The sequence below is a fragment of the Panthera onca genome, chromosome A2, assembly GCF_046562875.1.
Source record: "Panthera onca isolate mPanOnc1 chromosome A2, mPanOnc1 haplotype 2, whole genome shotgun sequence".
NCBI lineage: Eukaryota > Metazoa > Chordata > Mammalia > Carnivora > Felidae > Panthera > Panthera onca.
In genome coordinates this window covers 118,636,404-118,661,247 of record NC_138340.1, presented here as the reverse complement: position 1 = coordinate 118,661,247, position 24,844 = coordinate 118,636,404, and the positions used below count along the sequence as shown (strand labels likewise).

The 24,844-nt window shown below is 38.5% G+C and overlaps 1 long non-coding RNA gene across 1 annotated transcript in view; it reads left to right on the top strand.

The window, feature by feature from the left end:
• Positions 1–24,844, top strand: part of LOC132679308 (uncharacterized) — a 126,510-nt gene that overhangs the window by 32,155 nt on the left and 69,511 nt on the right. Inside the window, exon 3 of the long non-coding RNA XR_013551525.2 lies at positions 4,620–4,685. This is a non-coding gene — a long non-coding RNA (uncharacterized LOC132679308). The remainder of the gene's footprint in view (positions 1–4,619; positions 4,686–24,844) is intronic.

Sequence of the window (24,844 nt, the reverse complement as noted above, 5' to 3'; positions counted from 1 at the left end):
AATTTTTTAAATGTTTTTATTTATTTTTGAGACAGAGAGAGACAGAGCATGAGCAGGGGAGGGGCAGAGAGAGAGGGAGACACAGAATCTGAAGCAGCCTCCAGTCTCTGAGCCGTCAGCACAGAGCCTGACACGGGGCTCGAACTCACAGACTGTGAGATCATGACCTGAGCTGAAGTCAGACGCTTAACCGACTGAGCCACCCAGGTGCCCCCATGATTTTTTAAAAACATAACTGCAATAATAGAAATACAAATTTTACTGTTTTCAAAATTTGATTTTACATTGAGGTTTAGGGGATTTCCTAAGGACCCATATAAATTGAAAATTCATAAACTCAAACAAAGCTAGACATTCTAATAATCTGTTGCATACTGAAACTATTTTGCAATACAGACTATTTTGTTAAACTTTTTTGACTTCATACTGATAACCTGCTGGAATCATGTAATTAATTCTTCAGGTATAGTTGTGAACGGAGAAAAGCAATACAGAAATTCTCAATGATGATTCAGAATAGAGTCAGGCACGAATAGGCCACCTAGGGTAGAAATGTCAGGAGGAGAAGGAATATGACTAATCAAACTGAGGTTTTTGAAATGGTCATTGTTGTGAGACTCTGGGTGGGTCTAGAGAGGAAGTCCAGGATGGTAAATGAGGCCGAAGACGTGACAGTAAAATTATACATATCTTGAAATTCCCATGTGGGGATATTGTCCTTCAACAAGCCACGCAAGGCTTAGGTACAGAGAATCCGGGAGCTTGTGCTATTTGAAAATTGGCATGGTCAGGTGGGTTTAACAAAACCTCCTCCCTCAGGATTTAGGATGTGCTGCAAGGCTCCTCTTCCCTGAGAGGGGCCTGACAAGAAGGCCTTTTGCCAGAAGTGAGATCTGGATAGACATGGCCCTATGGAATAAGGCCGAAGGGCACACGACAAAAAACTGAGCCAGTTGGGCCAGTCAAAAGGGGTACATTGAACTTGGTTCTATAGCATTGAGTTAAAACTCATTAAATCATTATTGTCTAAGGTCAGGATTGATTGTAGAGACAAGGGTCAGAATTGAGCACAGGAGTGGGAGAGTAGGGGAAAGGGATGAGGACGAGAGTGGAATGTGGTTGAAGTCAGTTTGAACCATCTGGAAGGGTGAGAGAGGACAGGGAACCCAGCAGGTGTGGATTGAGTGGATATGGCTGAAACGCACTGGATGTTTTTAATATTCCTTACAACTCCAAATAAGGAGTCAGAAAATTATTTCTTAGTTTTGGGGATACTTGGGATAAATATTACCTCAGTTTTTTTCATAAAGATGCACAGTATTTGGGCAAGATAATATAATTATTATACCAGCTATTGAAAGCTGCAGTTGCCATTTATTTTTATTTTTTATTTTTTTAATTTTAGAGATTGTGTGAGCAGGGGAGAGGGGCAGAGGGAGAGAGATAATCTTAAGCTAAGCACAGAGCCTGACATGGGGTTCAATACCGTAACCCTGGGATTATGACCTGAGCTGAAATCAAGAGTTGGATGCTCAAGTGTCTGAGTCACCCAGGCACCCCTGCAGTTGCCATTAAAAATAATAATAATAATGTTTATTTATTTTTGAGAGAGAGAGAGAGAGAGACAGAGTGTGAGTGGGGGGGGGGGAGCAGAGAGAGAGAGGGAGACACAGAATCCAAAGCAGGGTCCAGGCTCTGAACTGTCAGCACAGAGCCCGATGTGGGGCTCGAACCCACAAACCGTGAGATCATGACCTGAGCCAAAATCGGACGTTTAACCAACTGAGCCACCCAGGCGCCCCTGCAGTCGCCATTTTTAATGGCTTGTCGTCTATACCCAGTGTGGGGCTCAAACTCCTGACCCCAAGACCAAGAGTCACATGTTCTTCTGAATGAGTCAGCCAGGCATCCCTTTCAGTGGCTTGTCTTTTGAAGTTTGTTTGTTTTGTTTGCTTTGTTTTGTTTTTTAGATAGGGAGAGTGAGTGTGTGAGCAGGAAGGGGCAGAGAGAGAGAATTCCAAGCAGGCTCTGCACTGTCACCACAGAGCCTGATGCGGGGCTTGAACCCACGCACCATGAGATGATGGTCTGAGCCAAAATCAAGAGTCAGACACTCAATCGACTGAGCCACCCAGGCACCTCTCAATGACTTGTCTTAATGATCAAAACAGCTTTTAATTTTTCCTGAGATAATCTCTTTCTTCCTAGATAAGTACCTGAAGTTCCTTTTACTTAGTGGTTATTAAAATGATGTCCATAATTTGACTTTCCCCTCTTTTGTCTTCCATTCTTTTTTTTTAAATTGATCTATGATTTTTGGGGCGCCTGGGTGGCTCAGTCGGTTAGGCGTCTGACTTTGGCTCAGGTCATGATCTCGCGGTTTGTGAGTTCGAGCCCCGCATTGGGCTCTGTGCTGACAGTTCAGAGCCTGGAACCTGCTTCGGATTCTGTGTTTCCCTCTCTCTCTGCCCCTCCCCCACTCATGCTCTGTCTCTCTCTGTCTCAGAAATAAACATTAAAAAAAATTTTTAAAAAATTGATCTACAATTTTTATTTTTAACTTTTTGAGGAACTTCCATACTGTTTTCCAGAGTGGCTGCAGTAATCTGCATTCCCACCAACAGTGCACGGGGTTCCTTTTCTCCCGCATCCTCACCAATACTTGTTATTTCTTTTCTTTTTGATACTAGCCATTCTAACGAGTGCGAGGTGATATTTCATTGTGGTTTTGATTTGCACTTCCCCGATGGTTAATGATGCTGACCACCTTTTCATCTACCTATTGGCGATTAGTGTGTCTTCTTTGGAACAATGTCTATTCAGGGGCATCTGGGTGCTCAGCCGGGTAAGCATCCAACTCTTGATTCAGCTTGGGTCATGATCTCCTGGTTCCTGAGGTGGAGCCCCACATCAGGCTCTGCACTGACAGCACAGAGTCTGCTTGGAATTCTCTCTCTCTCTCTCTCTCTGCCCCTCCCCCCCCATAAATACATAAACTTAAAATAAAATTGTTTATTCATATCCTCTGACCATTTTATTGTTTTTTTGAATATAATTTATTGTCAAATTGGTTTCCATACAACACCCAGTTCTCCTCCCACCAGGTGCCCTCCTCAATGCCCATCACCCACTTTCCCCTCCCCCACCCCCCATCAACCCTCAGCTTGTTCTGTGTATTTAAGAGTCTCTTATGGTTTGCCTCCCTCCCTCTCTGTTTGTAACTATTTTTTTCCCCTTCCCTTCCCCCATGGTCTTCTGTTAAGTTTCTCAAGTTCCACACATGAGTGAAAACATATGAGATCTTTCTCTGACTGACTTATTTCACTTAGCATAATACCTTCCAGTTCCATCCACGTTGCTGCAAATGGCATTTGCCAAGTAGTATTCCATTGTATATGTAAACCACATCTTCTTTATCCATTCATCAGTTGATGGACATTTAGGCTCTTTCCACAATTTTCCTCTGCCCATTTTCAGTTGGATTGTTTGTTTTTCTGCTATCGAGTTGTTCCTTATGTATTTTGAATATTAATCCCTTATCAGGTATATGGTTTATAAATATCTTTTCCCATTCATTATATTTCCTTTTCATTTTGTTGGTGGTTTCCTTTGCTGTGCAAAAGCTTTTTAGTTTGATGTAGCCCCACTTGTTTATTTTGTTGTTGTTGTTGTTGCCTTTACTTTTGGTGTCATACCCAAAAAATCATCTCCAAGGCCAGTGTTAAGGAGCTTGCCACCTATGTTTTCTTCTAGTTTTATGGTTTCAGGTCTTACATTAAAATCTTTAATCCATCTTCAGGTAACTTTTGTGTCTGGTATTGACCTTCATTCTTGTTTGGTTGACCTAAACCTTAACTGGTGAGATTATTACTGCTCTGACTAGGCAGAGGAATTTCTTAAGAATTTTAAATGTAGTGACCATATAATTTGTTGTCCAAACTGAGATATTTGTGAGAGTGAAAGGGGGTGCTATTGATAATTAAGCTTGGACAATAGGTAATAGGTTGGGCTGTCCCAAGCAAACCAAGATATATGGTCACTATGTATCACGAGTGTCAGAACATAATTCGTTTTGGTTCTCTAAATTTCTGCATGTCTTATGAGCATTGCCATTGCCAGCCTTTTGTTCAGGGCTATTTTTTTAAGAATGTTGGTATAGCAAACAGCATTGGAAGAGGGTGTCTTTCTCTGGAGCAGAAAGAAAAGATTGAAATTTTCTTTCTTTCTTTGTTTTTTAAGTTTATTTATTTTGAGAGAGAGACAAAGTGAGGGGAAGAGGGGCAAAGAGAGAGGTAGAGAGTGAGAATCCCAAGCAGGCCCTGTGCTGTCAGCATAGAGCCCTACACGGGACTCTAACTCATGAATCTGTGAGATCCTGACCTGAGCCAAAACTAAGAGTTGGATGCTTAACCAGCTGAGCCACCAGGTGCCCCAAGATTGAAATTTTCTGAGCTTAGAGTTCCTCTTCTTTAATTCAACCCACTGTATATGTGTAGGTGTCCCCTAGTCCTTTCTGTGTCACCCTGGGGGAATTGAATCTTGGAGAACTGTCACAAGAAAATGATCCTCTTGCTATTGCCATTCCATAGGTAATAAACTGTCCTTTATCTCTGATCCAGGAGTCTTGTGTCTTCCGCTGACATCCATGAAATTGTGGCATGCTGGCTTGTTTGTTTGCAAGTAGGGTAAGTCTTAAACCCTTCACATTTATTTCCAACTGATACAATTATAAACACTATACAAACATGTACTTACTACTGCTACTACTACTACTGTTATGAATTCAGCTGAATTTCATTCTGTGCATTTAAGAATTTCTCTCCCAAATAATATTCTAAGACATCAACGTCAGCAAAAGCAAACATAGGCATTACTAGATCTGGTCTCGTTGATTTTAAGATAGACTGTTTTATTTTTTATTTTTATTTATTTATTTTTAAACGTTTATTTATTTTTGAGAAAGAGAGAGACAGAGCATGAACAGGGGAGGGACAGAGAGAGAGGGAGACACAGAATCTGAAACAGGCTTCAGGCTCTGAGCTGTCAGCACAGAGCCTGACGCGGGGCTCGAACTCAGGGACCGTGAGATCATGACCTGAGCCGAAGTCGGACTCTTAACCGACCAAGCCACCCAGGCGCCCCTTAAGATAGACTGTTTTAATCAATGAGATTTAATATGTAGTGATTATAATTAGTAATTAAATTATTAAAAGTAAGTTATAACTTTATCTCAATGCACCATGTAACTGTTTTAGTTCTATTATAAATTGATTTCTTAAGACTATGTCACATATTTTGACTCAATGTGTATGAATAAAATTCTTTTTCCTAGCATAATGATCCACACTTCAAAGGAGTATATGTTTTTTTTTCTGGTATAATAATGAGGTTGGATGTTATTATTTTTATAATAGTTTTATTGAGATATAATTCACATGCTATACAATTCACCTATTTAAAACATAAAGTCAATTGGTTTTTAGTCTAGGAAGCATGTAACTTGGTGTAATGAAAAGCAGGTAATAAAATGTGCCAAATTCCAAATGTCTCTTTCTTCTACTCTAACTTAGCCCATGTGCTTCTTTTTTTTTTAACTTCTTGAACTTTCCTTAACCTTTTTTTTTAAGTATTTGAAGAGTGAGACACCCTTATAAGCCATAAAATTCTAAGGTGGCAGATAATTGCGAAGAGATATACAATGCACCCTAGTGATTAGCACTTAGGCAGTGCTTTAAGAACATTAAGAACACTAACCAATTGATTTGCGCAGTACCCCCTGTGAAGCACTAAGTAGCATTATCTTTACTTTCACAGTAAGAAAATGTACAGACAGAAGCTACTTGACTTTCCTGAGCTATTAAAGCTAGTGAGATCTTGGGGCGCCTGGGTGGCTTGGTCGGTTGAGCGTCCGACTTCGGCTCAGGTCATGATCTCACGGTCCGTGAGTTCGAGCCCCGCATCAGGCTCTGTGCTGACAGCTCAGAGCCTGGAGCCTGTTTCAGATTCTGTGTCTCCCTCTCTCTCTGCTCCTCCCCTGTTCATGCTCTGTCTCTCTCTGTCTGAAAAATGAATAAACGTTAAAAAAAAAAAAAAAAAAAGAAAAGAAAAAAAAAAAAAAAAAGCTAGTGAGATCTTAATACAAATTAAAACTCGCCTGTATTCAAACTTCTGAAACTGGCTCTATTCACGATAGCTTATTTGAGGGTCCTTGGAAAAGGTATCTTTTTTAGGCTGTATGTCTTGCATACATTCATATTATATGTTTATTTTGCAAAGCATATTATTGAAATTCTTTAATCCAAAAAATAGAAGTCCTTTGGTGAAATGCTTCGAATTAAATGATGTTTCCTAGCAATCACAAGATTATTGTCCTAAGAAACAGACCTGTGTGACAAACTATTTTAGTTATAATAAAATGAGACAGGGTCAAATATTAGTTTGTGTTAGTTCAGGGATCAGTAATTAATGTTACTATTTTACTCTTATAACTAATTTTAACATACTAAAATATTGAAACTTTCCATATCAAAATGATGCAAACCTCATTTGTTATCAGTTTGATTTCTAAGTAAGTAATTTCGGAATGGTCTGTTTTGGAGTGGTAATGAATTGTGCTAACCTATTTTGTCTGATTCTCCTTGCATCCATGAGAGAGACGGCTTATTGGAACAAGATATGAAATTGTGACTAGAACAAGGCCAAAAGACCTTTTAGGGAGTGAGCCCCTGACTTCAGCTCCTTCTAGAAATAAGCTGAGCTAATTAGCTCTAGTGCCTATTGCAGCATGGTACAACTTGGCAATCGCTTCTCAAAAAGTCAATTGTGTTATTGTGTCACTGGCTTAACAAATGTTGATTGAGTATCTACTGAGTGCAGGCAATATGCTAGATACTCAATATAGGACCTGAACATACTTCTGGTTCTTGAAAGAACTGGGTGATTCTCTACAGCTAGGAAGTAATTCCAAAATTTCCTAGTCGGAAACCATAATATAAGACTTTATATGTTAACTATACTTTTGTGGAAAAGGTTTCCATGCAAATCCACGGACAAAAATAGCCAAACTCTTCTCTAGGAATGAGCTACCTTGTCAGCTTGTCACTGTTTCTCCCATTAGTGAACTGTAACATGTATGTGCCCAAAAAAGTGGTGTTTTTGACAGAATAGGAGCTGGTCTAGCTTTCTGGCATTTTGTTTCCTCTTAAAATAGCATCACTAGCAGCCCTTCTCCTTGACCTGATTTGGGCACTTGATAAGGCATTTGGGTCAGTTAGATGTGAGTGGACAATTTCAATGAAAACGCATATTAGTAAGATTAACTTGGGAAAGAACAATGACAATGGTCAAATAAAAAGTTTCTTATTTAAGTGCTCTAAAAGGAAGATTTAGGTTTGGAGTAAATTCAAAGGTTAGATTTCTTGTTTTCCTCAGTAAAAGCTGTTCTCTATGGAAGTTAAATCACTATACATGTTACTAGAAAGAGAATGGGAATGACAACCTTTCCTAAGAGATGCACTTTATTTTTTTTAAGTTTATTTATTTTGATAGAGAGAGAGTTCACAAGCGGGGGGGGGGGGGAGAGAGAGAAAGAGAGAGAGAGAATTTTAAGCAGGCTGTGTGCTGATCACATGGGGCTTGATCCCATGAACTGTGACCGTGATCATGACCTGAGCTGAAATCAGGAGTCAGACACTTAACCTACAGCCACCCAGGCACCCCAATTTATGTAGCTTTTTAACTACTGTTCAAAGTTTCTTTTTTTAAAAAGTAATATGTTCTTCTTATACAATATTTTGAAAATACAAAATAAGAAGGAAAAATACTCATTAAACATTTGCTCCAAAATAACCATAGTTAGTATTTTGGTATACTTCCTTCTAATCAATTTTTTTGTGAGTAGATATTTCCTTTTTACATACTTATCAAATTAGATGTACAGTTTTGATATTCATGCGTTTTTAAAAAAATGCTTTATGTATTTTATTTTTTAAAAAGTAACCTCTACCCCAATGTGAGGCTTGAACTCATGACTCCAAGGTCTAGAGTCACATGCTCTGCCGACTGAGTCAGCCAGGTGCCCTTCATGTTTTTCTTTTAATACTACATCTTAAACATTTCTCATGTTGTTGACTATTACATCATCTTTTAAAATAATTTTAATGATTTAAAAATGGTATAATAATGTTTTATTGAATTTATGTGCAGTAACTTACTCAGCCACTTAATTTCGTTGAATGCTTAAATTATTTCATGTTTTTTACTAATAAATGATATTTGAGCAGTGTTTTAAAAATTATTCTATGTTTATAGTTTTTCCTTGGGATTGATAACTGGAAGTATAATTAGTGAATAGGATTAAATGAAAAAATTTAAGGCTCATGATAAATATTGCCAAATGGCTTTCCAAAGAATATGTAGCACTTAAGAAATGCATTTACATTTATTATTAACTTGATGGCCTGGCAAACTCCAGTTAGGCGGGGCAGATATTGTTATGCCCATTGGCTACATGAGGAAATTGAGGTACATAAAGTGTGAATGTCTCACCCAAGTTCAGTCACTTGATCATTAACTGAGTTTGAACTAGGTGCTGTGGGAAACACAAAATGAAGAAACTCTTTTGAGTTGAAGAGATAGTTTTAGACACCAATAACTATAAAGCAACGTGACCTGGAAGCAGCTGCAGAAGAGGTTAGAAGGGTGATGAATGAGTGCCCAGAGTGTGGGCTTGCACTTGGCTGTGCAAGACTGGAAAGAATTTTCATGAGACATGGTGTGGAGATGGAGGGGGAGGCAGGGTATTCCAGACAGGGCAAGCCAATGGTTGAGGAGAGAGACTGCAAGAGGTGATACCTGAAGAGTAGTTTTTGGATAAATAAACAATGACTTTTGCGTTTTAAATCTGTACTTATTCTTTTCCTAGGCTCTCTTAGAAGGATTTTGCTAAAAATATTTCATCCTATCCTGTCGTTGGCTTTTACCCTATTGGCGGCATAAAGCGTTAGTATGTGGTGATACTGTATTTCTAGGAGTTATTTATTATTGAAGTATAAGTGGCATGCAATGCTGTTTTAGCTTCAGGTATACGGCAAATCTTTTTCAGGTGTGCAGCAGGGTGATCTGCCAATTCTGTACATTACTCAGGGCTCACCACAATAAGTGCAGTCACCATCTGTCACCACAGAATGCCATTGCAGTACTGTTGACATATTCCCTGCGCTGCACCCTTCATCTCTGTGACATTTATTTCATAACTGGAAGTTTGTACCTCTTAATCTCCTTCTCCTGCCAACCTCCCCCCTGACAACCATGAGTTCATTCTCTGTACTTAAGGGTCTGTTTTTCATTTGTTTCTTTGTTTGTTCATTTGTTCTGTCTCTTAGATTCCACATATAAGTGAAATCATGTGATATTTGTCTCTGTCTGGCTTATTTCACTTTGCATAATACCCTCTAGGTCCGTCCATGTTGTTGCAAATGGCCAGATATTGTCCTTTTTTATGGCTGAGTAATATTCTATTGTGTATATACACCACATCTCCTTTATCCGTTCATCCATCAGTGGACACCTGGGTTGCTTCCATATCTTGGCTCTTATAAATAGTGCTGCAGTAAACTTATAGGTGCATATATCTTTTCAAATTAGTGTTTTTGTTTTCTTTGGGTAAAGATCCAGTAGTGGAGTTCCTGATCATATGATAGTTCTATTTTTAATTTTTTGAGGACCCTCCATACTGTTTTCCATATGGCCGTACCAATTTATATTCCGATTGACAGTTCATAAGGGTTTTCTTTTCTTTATATCCTTGTCAACACTTATTTCTTGTCCTTTTGATAGTAGTCATTCTGACTGGTATGAGGTGGTATCTCATTGTGGTTTTGATTTGCATTTCCCTGATGATTAATGACCCTCAGCACCTTTTCATGTATCTGTTGGCCATCTGTATGTCTTCTTTGGAAAAAAACTGTCTCTTCAGGTCCTTTGCCCATTTTTAAATTTTTTATTTCTCTTTTTGGGTAATCTCTATGCCCAACTTGGGACTCCAACTCGTGACCCCAAGATCAAGAGTTGCATGCTGTACTAATTGAGGCAGCCAGGCACCTTGCCCATTTTTAATTGAATTGTCTCTGATTTTTTTTGGTTTTGAGTTGTAGGAGTTCTTTTTAATATTTATTTATTTTTGAGAGAGAGACAGAACGTTAACAGGGGAGGGGCAGAGAGAGAGGGAGACACAGAATCTGAAGCAGGCTCCAGGCTTCAAGCTGTCAGCATAGAGCCCCATGTGGGGCCTGAACCCATGAACCATGAGATCGTGACCTGAGCCGAAGCCGGATGCTTAACCAACTGAGCCACCCAGGCGCCCCGGGGTATATGAGTTCTTTATAAATTTTGGATATTAACCCCTTGTTAGATATATCATTTGCAAATACCCTCTTCCATTCACTAGCTTGCCTTTTCATTTTGTTGATAGTTTCCTTTGTTGTGCAAAAGCTTTTTATTTTGGTGTAGTCCCAATAGTTTTTTGTTTTTTGTTGTGCTTTTGTTTTCCTTGCCTGAGGAGACATGTCTATAAATACATTGCTAAGGCCAATGTCCAAGAGATTACTGCCTATATTTTCTTTTAGGAGTTTTATGGTTTCATGGATTAGAGACACATTTAGGTCTCTAGTCTATTTTGAGTTTACTGTTATATATGGTGTAAGAAGCTGGTCCTGTTTCATTCTTTGGCGTGTAGCCGTCTAGTTCCTCCAGCACTATTTATTGAAAAAACTATCTTTTCTCCATTGTGTATTTTTGCCTCCTTTGTTGGAGAATAGTTGATCATATAGGCGTGGGCTTATTTCTAGGAGATGATACTTTTCTTTAAAAATAAACATTCCAGGATTGTTTTCGTCATGTTTATTAATTGACACCTAAGCATCGTGCTAAAATACCGGGCTATTTTGGCTAGTGGATGACCAGCTCCTATGTTTTGAACCACTTAACTACTTTTCTTGAGGCAACTGAAAGGCAGGCAGTCGCGAGTACAGTACGTGCTCACAGCAGCTCACGGCCTAACAAGCGCTGTCAGGAAGCAGTGCATTTCAGCTGTTCGTTTTGCTGAAGGCAGATAATTTATGCTACATCCCACAGCACCCATCAAGTACATAAAGCCAGAGAGGAATGTTAATGGAAAGTGTTACAGAGTCTTAAAGTGACAGAGTTTTACATATTTAACCGATTTAATCAGGTTGCAATATTATCAGCGAATCTGAAAATTTGAATGAAACGTAGGTAAAGATAAATGAAAGAACTTTGTAAGAATGAAGGAATACAGTGTATTTGATTTAAAACAGGGCAGCGTCTGGCACATAGTGGGCATTCAGAAATACTTATTGACCTAATAAATGAATGGGCGTATATATATTTTTTATGTGCCTAATATACATTTTTAATTTTTATTTTTACTTATTTATTTTTTAAAATTCCAGCTAGTTAGCATACAGTGTTATATTAGTTTCTGTTGTACAATATACTAATTCAACACTTCCATACATCACCCTGTGCTCATCACAACTGCTTACTATACATTTTAAGATTTTGTTGCTACTGAATTTTACTGAACTGGCAAACTTAAAAATAGTTGGAGTGAGTTATTGTAAGGCACACCTTAAAGTGAATGTGTTTTATTTTTGCTAGAATTTTTGAGACATTTGCCTTATTGCTTTTATGACTTAATTATAAAATACAATAGAACACATAAATATGGGCAGAATATCATTCATAGCCTCAGAGACAGTTCAGATTTTCCAAACCTCAAATAAATTTTCTGCTTAGTTTAGGGGCGCCTGGGTGGCTCAGTCGGTTAAGCGTCCGACTTTGGCTCAGGTCATGATCTCACGGTCCGTGGGTTCGAGCCCCGCGTCGGGCTCTGTGCTGACAGCTCAGAGCCTGGAGCCTGCTTCGGATTCTGTGTCTCCCTCTCTCTCTGACCCTTCCCCGTTCATGCTCTGTCTCTCTCTGTCTCAAAAATAAATAAATATTAAAAAAAATTAAAAAAAAATTTTTCTGCTTAGTTTAGTTAAACCACAATAATGAGAGGGGTGTCTGGATAGCTCAGTTAAGTGTCCAACTCTTGATTTTGACTCAGGTCATGCTCTCATGGTAGTGAGATCGAGCCCTGCATTGGGATTCTCTCTCTCCTTTTCTCTCTGCCCCTCCCCTGCTTGTTCTCTCTCTTTCTCTCTCTCAAAATAAATAAATAAACATTAAAAAAAAACCCACAATAATGAGAACCAGATCATATGATAGACCAATCTTAAAGTATTCTGGGGGCACTGGAGTGGCTCAGTCAATTAGGCATCCCCCCTGTTGATTTCGGCTCAGGTCATGATCTCGGGGTTTGTAGGATACCATCTGGGTCAGACTCCGTGTTGACGGTGCAGAGCCTGCTTGGGATTCTCAATGTCCCTCTCTCTCTGCCCCTTGCTCACGTGCGTACATGGGCGCATTCTTCTCTCTCTCAAATAATAAATAAACAAATAAACTTAAAAAATAAAACTATTCTGATTGCCTGGGTAAATTACTTCTTAGGAAAGACTAATAAATTCTTAAAAGAGAAAGTTACTTCTGATGAGAGCAAGAACTGATTTCCAATAGACAGTATGTTTTGCTTTCTCTACTCAGAGGTGGGCTTTATTTTTTATTTGTTATTTTTTTTATTAAAATTTTTTAATGTTTATTTATTTATTTATTTATTTAATGTTTATTTATTTTTGAGACAGAGAGAGACAGAGCATGAACGGGGGAGGGCCAGAGAGAGAGGGAGACACAGAATCCGAAGCAGGCTCCAGGCTCTGAGCTGTCAGCACAGAGCCCGACGCGGACTCGAACTCACGGACCGCGAGATCATGACCTGAGCTGAAGTCAGACGCTTAACCGACTGAGCCACCCAGGTGCCCCAATGTTTATTTATTTTTAAGAGAGAGACAGAGTGAGAGCAGGGGAGGGGCAGGGAGGGAGAGGGAGACAGAATCCGAAGCAGGCTCTAGGCTCTGAGCTGTCAGCACAGAGCCTGACACGGGGCTTGAACTCAGCAACCTTGAGATCATGACCTGAGCTAAAGTCGGATGCTTAACTGAGTGAGCCACCCAGGTACCCCTCAGAGGTAGGCTTTAAATTTAATTAGCAAACAACCCTCTATTTCTTTTTTTTGCAGAGAAGAAAACAATAATAGTTATAGATTATTAAACACTTCTCATGGGCCAGGGCCTGTACTAAGACATGTGCTGTCTCATTTTATCCTCACTCCCACATTATGAGGTAGATACTATTATTATTGTTATCATCCTCATTTTACAATTGTGGAACAGAGGTGTAAAGTTTATGTGACTTGTACGAGGTCACAGAGCTAGTGAGAGGTGGAGCCGGGATCCAAATCCAGCTCTGATTCCAGGGATTTAGTAGCTGGCATATGCTGCCTTTCTATACAGATGTTCAACCTGTCATCTACAGTAACTCATGAAACAGAAACACTGGAACATTGCCTCAGTTGCCAGTGAGTACGCAAGGTCTGTTCTTAAGTTTGATACTACAGGAAAGTTTTCACTTTCTTTCACCCTAACTTCCTGTTCTCTAAGCCTTAGGAACTGAGGTAAGCTAGTAAACTTGCCTTTTGAAACAATGCTGTAATAGCCAACATTTATTGGCTGCTTACTGTGTGCCAGGCACTTTCTATTCGCTGTATAAATATTATCTTATTTAATCATTGCAGCATCTTTTTTTTTTTTAAAGGGAACACTTTTTAAAAAATGTTTATTTATTTTTAGAGAGGGGGAGAGAGAGAGAGCATAAGCGGGGGAGGAGCAGAGAGAGAGAGAGAGAGAGAGAATCCCAAGCAGGCTCTGCTCAGAGCCTATTGTGGGGCTCGAACTCACGAACCCTGAGATCATGACCTGAGCCAAAATCAAGAGTCGGATGTTTAACTGACTGAACCACCCGGGCGCCCCTCATTGCAGCATCCTAAGGAAGGTATTATTATTAACCTTCATTTTATAGATCAGGAAACTGAAGCTTAGCAAAGTTAAGCATCTTTGCTGCCAAAGTTAAGCAAATTACCAATGGTGAGCAACTCAAAATCACACAGGTTAAGCACAGAGGCAAAGGAGTGGGATTTGAGCTCGGGTAGTTTGATCAAAAATTGGCTGTCTTAGCTGCCTCTCTCTACTGCTTTTCTAAGTCACAAACAGTGGGCCTGTCCCCCAGCAGCTTCAGACACCACTTCCCCTCCGCTGTGAAGCATGCCTCCTGCTGACATTCCGGGTCCAAGTGAGAAGTCCGCAAGAGGCAGAGTCCCATAGAACATCACTCGGAGCTGTATCAGGCCTCCACATGCTGGAATGTTCTATATGGATTTTTTTGTTTTCTCATGGCTAGAACATTGACATCCTTCACAATTCCCCTGAGGGAGGACAAACTTTTTTCTGACATGTGAGCCTCTCTCTGATTGCAGACGGAGGGTGTGGATTGCATCTGTCTTGGGCAGCTCGTCTCTCTCTTGTTCTCTCTCCTACCAGCTGAAATGCCCCAAGCACTTGCCTGCTTCTCTAGTTCTCCTACTATTTCCCATATATATATATTTTTTTCTTCCAAAGGTAAAACGCAGATCTTTCTGTTTCATGTCGCACCAGCTGTCTGGTTTGCCCCCCTTCACCTCCTACCACCAATTGGAGCAAATGGAAAGGAACGCATTTGCTAAAATGGGACTGACCCAGGCGGCCTACCCCTGTTGGCTCAGTGGGTGCCCTCTGCAGGGGAGATAGTGTGAGTTTTTGTAATCTTGCTACTTTCCCTGGGAGGTCTTTTAAGGGCTGGGGGCCTAGGGATGTTTTTCTATCAGGCCTTTTTTTCCCCCCCACCTAGGTTTGATCTTGCATTCCACTGCTAAATCAGATAACAATAATAACTAATATCTACTATGGAACTTTACAGTTTACAAACTTCTTTTTTATTCACTCTCATTTAACCTTTACAACCACCTAGTGGTAAGTATTACTCAAGCATTAAGGGATAAGAAAACTGACTTAAAGAGATTAAGTTGTTTGCCCAAGATCTTTTGCCAAGGAATCCCTGGTCCTTTCTACTCTAACGATGTCACAGTAGCTTTTAAGTAGTATGATCATCAAGTTGAGTGAAACTCTGAGAGATGCTTCATACCATGGAAAGTCTTTGTAGTAAAGAGCATTTTGGAATGTGGAGGTCAGCGCAGTGCCCAGGCCTTAGCAGGTGTTCAATAAATTGTTGAACTGAGCCAGTCAGACATTGTCACTAACTTGTACTATGCAGTTTAGCCTCGGGCAACCCTTTAACCTCCTTTGCCCTTTTTTCTTTATCTGCCTTGATGGTCTCAGAGGGTTGTTGTGAGCATCAAATGAGATGAATGTATAGTTTTGCAGAACGATATAGAAATGTAAAGAACCAACTTTACGCAACTATTTTTAATCTGAATTTCTCTGGCAAACTCCGTACTTTCTGTTTCCTTTATGAGTACCTTTCTCTGGGATGATCTTGTCTCAGAAACTCTGTGGGAGTATTTTAGTGACTGGTTGCATCCTTCTTTTAAAAAGAAAGGAGGCAGGAAAGGATAGGGACAAAGAAGAAAAAAAAAGAAGAAGAAGCCTTAATGCAAAAGGTAAGTACTAGCCCAGGGAGACAGCACTTTTAAAGATAAACAGTAAGACATTTGAGGAATAGGTAAAGTAGCAAACGTTACACACTTCTTAGTGTGAAGCCGGGTACATGCTTCTTGGGTATTAATTAATCCTCCCGGTGACCTTGTAAGGTAGATACCATTCTTATCCTCACTGTCCAGATGATGAAATAAGGAGTTAAATAATGTGCACAGACCATACAGCCACTAAACGGTAAAGCAGGCATTGGGGCTCAGGCCATCACACTTCACCTGCTGCCTTTGGAATCAGAGATGTAAAGGAGACAACACACTGGTTGTCTTTTAGTAAATTGAGGCAAGCGCTTAAGGAGAGAGCATTTGAACTTGCTATGCTGTAATTCCTCTTCAAAATATTTTTTTGCTTGCTTTTATTTTTATTTTATTTTTTAAAGTTTATTTATTTTGAGAGGGAGAGACAGCGTGTGCATGCGTGTGAGCGGGGGAGGAGCAGAGGGAGAGGGCGAGAATTCCAAGCAGGCTGTGTGCTGTCAGTGGGGCTTGAACTCACGAACCGTGAGATCATGACCCGAGCCGAAATCAAGTGTCAGTCGCTTAACCGACTGAGCCATCCAGGCACCCCTCTTTTTGCTCACTTTTAAAACACAGATGCAAATCAGTAAAGATATAAGATTAGTAAATATTTTGGAGGTCTTTTAGCCTATTCTTCAGTCAGAACCAATTGTAGCTTCTATCACTGATGCTTTTCTAAATTTTATTTCTCTATTTCCTGATAATTTATTCTCTCTGCCAAACTATAATGCCAATAGCCTTACAATGACTTTCTTTAGTATATTCTTTCTTTCTTTTAGCTTCCTTGCACTGAATAAAGCTACTATTTCTTTTTAAAAAATTTACGTTTTTTAGGTGGGGTGCCTGGCTGGCTCAGTCGGCTAAGTGTCTGACTTGGGCTCGGGTCATGATCTCAAGGTTCATGAGTTTGAGCCCCACATCGGGCTCTGTGCTGACAGCTCAGAGCCTGGAGCCTGCTTCAGACTCTGTGTCTCCCTCTCCCTGCCCCTCCCCCACTCATACTCTGTCTGTCTGTCTGTCTCTCTCTCTCTCTTGAAAAAGAAATAAACACAAAAAAATTTAAAATTTTTGAATAGGTGATATAATCATATAGTTCAAAAATAAATGAAAAGATATAAGAAGGTGTACCATGAAAATTGTCCCTCCCACTCTCTGTCCTTTATCATGCCTACTTTCCACACACCTCAGCTCTGTAACCAGTGTTTAGTGTTCAGTGTATCTTTTCAGTTTCCTTATGAATGTAAGAAGCAATCGTGAATGTTTTTAAACTTTTTTAATGCAAAAGGTAATATTAATCTGTATCTTCCTTTTTTACTTAATGTATCTTGGAAATCTCTCCATGTTAGTACTTAGACAACATCCTCTTTTCCTTCTTCTTCTCCCTTTTTTTTAAACAATGCATACTAATTCATTTTATGGAGTACCATAATTTATTTGATGGACATTTGAGTTGTTTCCGTCTTTTCAAAGCTACCATTTTAAATGCTTTAGTGAGGGAATGTGGGGGTAGGGGCAAAGGTAAAATGAGGACAAGAGAATCTAGAAATTTTCCAGATAAGAAGTTGTGACCTGGGAGGCAGAAATAAAAAAGTTCTGGCTCTGCACTGTGACAAAGCACATCTGGAGTGCCAGAGGCTTGCATTTTGACTACACCTGCCCTAGATGGAGAAAGAAGGAAAACAGTCAATTCTTGAGAAGCTTCAATACACCTGAGTTTGGCTTGCTGCAAAGTCTCAAGGTGAGGACAGATTGACAGCTGGTGTATGAGCCGCCCAAAGGTAAACTCCTGTATTAAAGAAATTGATAGCATGATAGATAGAGGTGAGATAAGGACTATTATGCACAGGTAAAGTCCTTTCAACAGGCTGCTACCAATTCTCATATATAACTTGCAATAGAAAAAAAATGGTTCAACAGCTCTATTCATTCTTAAACCTTTAAGTGAACTCTGATACCTTATCAAAGAGCAAGAGAGAAGATTTATCTTTGTATCTTGGACACATGTCAAATAAAAAACCTCAGTAAAGGGTAAAGCATTTAAAATACAAATGACACATCTTAAACGTATAATATTTAACAGTTTATTAAAGGCTTACTGGAATGACAAAATCAAGAGGTAGTTTAATCATAAGCTTTCTTTTTTTTTTTAATTTTTTTTTAACGTTTATTTATTTTTGAGACAGAGAGAGACAGAGCATGAACGGGGGAGGGGCAGAGAGAGAGGGAGACACAGAATCTGAAGCAAGCTCCAGGCTCTGACCTGTCAGCACAGAGCCCGACGTGGGGCTCGAACTCATGGACCGCGAGATCGTGACCTGAGCTGAAGTCGGACACTTAACCGACTGAGCCACCCAGGCGCCCCTAATCATAAGCTTTCTAAGGTTAATAATTATATATGTGGGATTTTATGTCATAGTTTTGATATGGATCTGTTTTCCCTCCGTTAATAAATAAGGCATAGTTGCAAGCTGACATAACAGATTATTACTGTACTTAAAAAAAATGAAATATACCTGAAATATGCAAATATATAATTTATATCAATGTTACGTACTGCTTATGGATTGATGGTAAAATGGAAGATACTTCTAATTTATTATTATTGCAAAGAAATATCACGATTTGCATGGTTAAGGAAGAAAACTCAATATTACTACTGATGTTCACATGTAAACCCAAAGGTGGTTTTTTCTTTCTTTCCTTCCTTCCCTCCCAGTTCCTTCCTACCTTCTTCCTCCCTCCCTCCCTCCCTTCTTTCCTTCCTTCCTTCCTTCCTTCCTAACTTCTTTCTTAGGTTTATTCTTTTTTTTTTTTTTTTTTTAAGGAGCCAGATGAAAGAAGACATAAATGTCAAATAATTCGTTTCATTTTTATAAATATTTTTCCTGAGTGAGGATAATAAGGCAGATACAAAAAAAAAAAAAAGGAGCTTTAGTATGACCAAGCCACGCAATCAGATTTCTCTAAAATTTTCTGTAGTAACATTTTCAAGAGGTGCATTTTATGGGATAATTACTGTATTAGAAATAGCAAGGTTCTTTAACATTTGGGGTTAATTAAATTATAAGGAACTTATCAGGACCCGTGTTGTTACTTACTTTGGAGAACTTTTCCGAGGTTCATTGAGAAAAGCATATTTAAACTCTAAATAACTGTGAAATCTGAGTAACTCTGGAGGAAGAGCAAATTGAGTAACTTGTTTTCCCCTTTGTGAAGATTGATAAGGTCTAAAAATATAATTTATATAAAAATATAATTTATATAAAAATATAATTTTCTTTTAAAAATTTGATCAATAACACTGGAAAAGTTTCATTTTAAATTTCAATCAGTTTAATAACTTTACACTTTTGAAAAATACTTTTTGAAGATTTGAAGGTGACAATTTCAGAAACATAACTGAATGTCTTACTCTTTGTGTGTGTGTGTGTGTGTGTGTGTTAAGAAATATTAATTTTATTTAACCAGCTTCACAGCTGAATATTTATTCTATAAAAACTTTACAGATTATACAGTTTATCATATATAGTTCAAACTACTGAACAAAAAAAGTGGATCCCACAGATGCAAAACCAACCTAGGTAAAGACAGATTTACACACTGAACAGCTCTCCACGTGGCCAGGAGGTAGTCAGTTCTAAGTATAAACTTCAAAACTGTACAAAAATAAGGTTTTGATATTATTTCATTCTTCATACATTCAATATGATTGCAAGCTCAGAAGCCTAACTAATAATAGGTGTCTATAATCAGGAATCAGTCCCCACTCCTGAAAGGAATGTAAATGTCTATTTATACAGCATACTCTTGGACACCATACTGTACCCTGCATATTGCATGGATGTGAAAGCAGCAACCAGAAACATTAAACATTGAGTATAAAGGAGTTCTTTTTTAAATATTTTTATTTTTTAAACAAGTTTTTGCATGTAATAGTGTACCAAAAGAATTTTAACTTATTAAATAAAATGTATTCTTTTTTTTTTTTTTTTTTTTTTTTTTTTAATTTTTTTTTTTTCAACGTTTATTTATTTTTGGGACAGAGAGAGACAGAGCATGAACGGGGGAGGGACAGAGAGAGAGGGAGACACAGAATCGGAAACAGGCTCCAGGCTCTGAGCCATCAGCCCAGAGCCTGACGCGGGGCTCGAACTCACGGACCGTGAGATCGTGACCTGGCTGAAGTCGGACGCTTAACCGACTGCGCCACCCAGGCGCCCCAAATAAAATGTATTCTAAGTAAACCTAAAAATTACATTTTATAAACATGAAGATACTTTTTTTGGGTATGATACATCAATCATATCTATAAATAGAAAACTAAAACTGTAGGGGCACCTGGGTGGCTCAGTTGATTAAGCATGTGACTCTTGGTTTCAGCTCAAGTCATGATCTCATGGTTCATGGAATCGAGCCCCAAATTGGGCTCTGAGCTGACAGCATGGAGCCTGCTTGAGATTCCTTCCTTCTTTTCTCTCTACCCTTCCCCTTGCTCTCTCTCTCTCTCTCTCTCTCTCTCTCTCAATAAATAAATAAATAATAAATAAAAGAAAACCAAACTGCATATAAAGTAGTATTTCTCACCCAGAAATAAGAAACATTTATGTAATTATTTTTCAAAAGGCTCAAAAAACTATTTAAAATCCGCTAACTTATAACTTAGATATTTATACATAAGCTATTTATTCAGAGATTCACTAATAATATAAAACAAGCTTTCCTCTAGAGAGACAGTGGTTTCTTCATGTTAACTGGGTAAGAACTGGGCATAGTTTAAAAGAAGGCAGAATCAGTGGATTTTCCAGTATGAATCCTAAGTTGCTTAGTCTTTTTTTTTTTATTTTAATTTAAGTAATCTCTACATTCAATGTGGGGCTCACACACATGACCCTGAGATTGAGAGCCACATGCTCTACTGACCAAGCCAACCAGGCACCCCTAAGTTGCTTTTTTTAAATGCTTATTTATTAATTTTGAGAAAGAGGGAGAGAGCACCACCCAGGCACCCCTAATTTGCTTATTCTTGAACCAAAAAATTTTGAATCCAGGATGGAATAAATCAAGTTATGTCTTCCTAAGCAGTCCACATGGTCACTGACTTATTACCCTCATCCACAGTCTGCCAGTTCAGTTTTTCTGAAGGGGTAAAGCAGTTATATTAGGATCACTTTGAGTCTTTAGGTTTGATTATTATATTGTAGTCATGTTAAAAAAATAAAGTCATATTTTTCAGAGACACAAATTGAAGTATTTAAAATTTTTTTAATGTTTTATTTATTTTTGAGAGTGAGAATGAGAGTGGGGGAGGGACAGAAAGAGAGGGGGACAGAAGATCTGAAGCGGGCTCTGTGCCTACAGCAGCAAGCCCAATGTAGGGCTCAAACTCACAAACTGTGGGATCATGACCTGAGCTGATGTCAGATGTTCAACCAACTAAGCCATCCAGGCGCCCCTACAAATTGAAGTATTAGTGGATAAAATATTAAGATCTGGGATTACCTTTAAAATAAATTAGTGGCAAAAGATAAGTGTTGGGATATAGATGAAATAAGACTGGTTCTGTGTTTATTGAAGCTGGGTGATGGGGATGTGGGTAATCTTATACTATTCTCTCTAATTTTATATGGTTTAAAATTTCCATTGCAGACAGTTAAAACAAGTATCTCTTGTGGTTTTGTTAAACATTCAGATTCCCAGGGAGTCAGTTAAGCATCTGACTCTTGGTTTCAGCTCAGCTCATGATCTCATGGTGGGTGAGTTGGTGCCCCATGTAGGACTCTTCAATGACAGTGCAGAGCCTGCTTGGATTTCTCTCTCTCACTCTGTCTCTGCCCCTCCTCCCGCTCATGCTCAAGCGCTCCCTCTCTCTGTCTCTCTCTCTCTCTCTCTCTCTCAAAATAAATAAACAGTAAGGAAAAGATTATGTGTAGAAAATAGAATTTATTTTTAAAAATCTAAATTCTTCACCCAAGATCTCCTGAGTGAGAGTTTCAGGGGTGAGACAATACAACTGGCATTCTATGTAGCCCACTTGTGCTCTCTGAAGTTTGAGGACTGCTGATACAAGGTTATTTTGTGCATCTGATTCAGTGTATTCATGCCATCCATGCATGCATTTCCTGTTTTCCACACATCAGCCCATTTCAGTTCACAGAATACAATCCCAAATGAAAGTAATTACTGTATTTGGATAATTCAAACTTTAAAATTTAGTTTCAAAGGATTTGTAAAGTGAAACAAAATAAAACCAAAATACATCTGCTTTGAACTGAAACAAATATTTAGGCAAATAGGCTAGCTGTCTTTCACTTTCAGCTGAGAATGGATTATTTTTGCGAATGTCTTAAATTCCTTCTCTTACCAGGGCATTAACATCCTAGTCCAGACATCTACTTGCTGTTCACAGTAGTTGCTTGCTTTTTCTCAAATGTACCATGTTACCTGGGAACTCCAAGACTTTACGTACAGGGTTCTCTTCAACTGAAGCATTGCTTAATCCTCTCTTAGTTTCTATACCTTTACCCACACCCCATTGCTAAACTTGTCTCCTACACAGGAAAGCCTTAGTTGTATGTGCAAGGGGGATTAGGCGCTCTTCCTTTGTTCCGCAGTCTGCTGTAATACTGTGATGCTGAACACACTGTGGCGGTGCTTTTACATTTTGTCATGAGGCTAGTTCCCTGCCCCCTTCTCCATCCTCTAGATTATGCATTTCTATGGTTAAGGACTGTGTTTTGTTTATGATTTGTGTCGGCTCTGCTGAGCGCTGTGCCGGGCGTGTGGGAAACACTGAATAAATGTTTGGCGAGCAACTGAGTGAGTCAAAAAATATCTTGGTACTGTTTTCTGACATGCCAAAGAGTCTTGGGAAGTATTACAGTTGTTCCTTAAGGAAGAAAACCTCTCTGGAAAGCACTCCTTGGCCATAAATACAGATCTTGGAAAAAAAAAGTTCCCCAAAAGCAAACAAAGATTGCACCAAGAATTTTTCTCTTGGATACAATAATGCTTATAATCACTGTGCTTAGCTTTTTTGCATACATACTTATTAATATACCATAATTAAATTATATCTCTTGACCCCAATTTTTTTTTGTGAAAAATTTCAAATATACAAGGGTCAAAAGAATTATATAGCATAGCCATATATCCACCACCTGGATTCCATAATTAAAGCAGGGTGTTCAAAAAGTCTTAGTGAAGTTTTAAGCTTTAATAGTTTCAGAAGTATAAAGGGTAAAAACTTATAAAAATATCATGTAAATATTTACTTGATTTTATATTTAATTTTATGAATTTTAATAATATTTTAATTTTGTTTTTTTGTTTTGCATCTTTAGAGGCACCGAAAGAAAAAATTAAAATTAAAAGTTTATAAATCAAAATTTATGAAACTAAATAAATCTAAAAATTTGAAAAATTAAAGTCTCAAATGATAAAAATTTATAACATTAAATTATTAAAGCTTGAAGAAAATTATTAAAGCTTGAAACTGCACTAAGGACACTATCAACAGAGTGAATGGCAACACATGGAATGGGGAGAAAATATTTGCAAGTCATATATCTGCATATAGAATATATGAAGAATTCCTATAACTCAGCAACCACCACAACCAAAACCTAAAAAATGGGCCAAGGACTTAGATATTTCTCTGAAGAAGCTATACAAATAGCTGCCAATAAGCTCATGAAGAAATGCTTAACATCATTAATCATTAGGGAAATGCAAATCAAAACCACAATGAGATCCCACATCACACTTATTTAGATGGCTATTATAAAGACAAAAGACAGCTCCCCCCTGCAAAAATAACAAATGTTGATGAGGTTGTGGAAAAATCGGAACCCTTGTGCATTGCTGGTAGAAACGTAAAATGGTGTGGCCACTGTGGACAACAGTGTGGTGTGTCCAAAAAAATTAAACATAGGATTTCCATGTGATTCAGTAATTCCACTATTGGGTGTTTACCCAAAAGAAGTGAAAGCTGAGGTTCAAATAGCTATTCGTACACCCATGTTCATAGCAGTTACTCACAATAGCCAAAAGGCGGAAGCAACTCAAGTGTCCACTGACAGATGAATGGCTAAACAAAGAATGGTATTTATATACAATGGAATATTATTCAGCCTTAAAGAGGAAGGACATTCTGACATATGCAACACAACGTGCATGAACTTTGGAAAGATTATGCTGACTGAAATAAGCCAGTCACATCACTGAAGAATAAATACTGTGTGATTCCACTTATATGAGGTCCATATAGTTGTCACTTCCTAGAGACAGCAGCGAGAATGGTGGTTGCCAGGGGCTGGGTGGATTGGGTGAACAAATGTTCATAACTGAGTAAAGCGGAATTGTTTATTAAAATAAAAAGAAGGGGAGGGGTGCCTGGCTGGCTCAGTAGTGAGAGGATGCGACTCTTGATCCTGGGGTTGTAAATTTGAGCCCTACGTTGGGTGTGGAGATTACTTAAAAAATGATAAAATAAAAGAAGGGGAAGCACTCAATTTTTAAAGCAAATTAAAAGGAAAAAATATATTGCTTCCTCTCAAAGAAGACGGTGCACCAGAAATGGAATTGTCAACTAACCGAGTCAGTCAGACAACAGTTTGGTTTAATCTGTGACCATTTGCTATGGCGAATGAATATAGAAAGAAAGTAATGGGGAGAAATTGCTGACTCTGGTAAATTTTTCCTATATATTCCCATTAACTTATCCCCTCCCCCCTTTTTTTACTTTCTTTTTTGTCAATTCGAATGTATTCAGATATAAATAGCTTGTCCATGGATGCAAATAACATAGCAGTTTCCCCAAAGGCAGAATTTGTGCATACGGTAATGTAGAGAGACAATTTAGCTCCCTAGTGTAAATTGCCATGACTACCATGGATATGCTTCCTGGAATTAGGGACAGATAAGTTGAGATTATTATGAAATCACTAGTTTTGGTCGTATTGAATTAGCGTTATCGGAAAGGATCCAAAATTGAGTTTATTATTTAGCCTAATTGGAGAACAGTTAACAAAAACCCCATAAAACCTCACAGAAGTCTTTGCTTAGTGTGCACTAACTGCTACAATAGTGATGAGCTGAAAGGAAAAC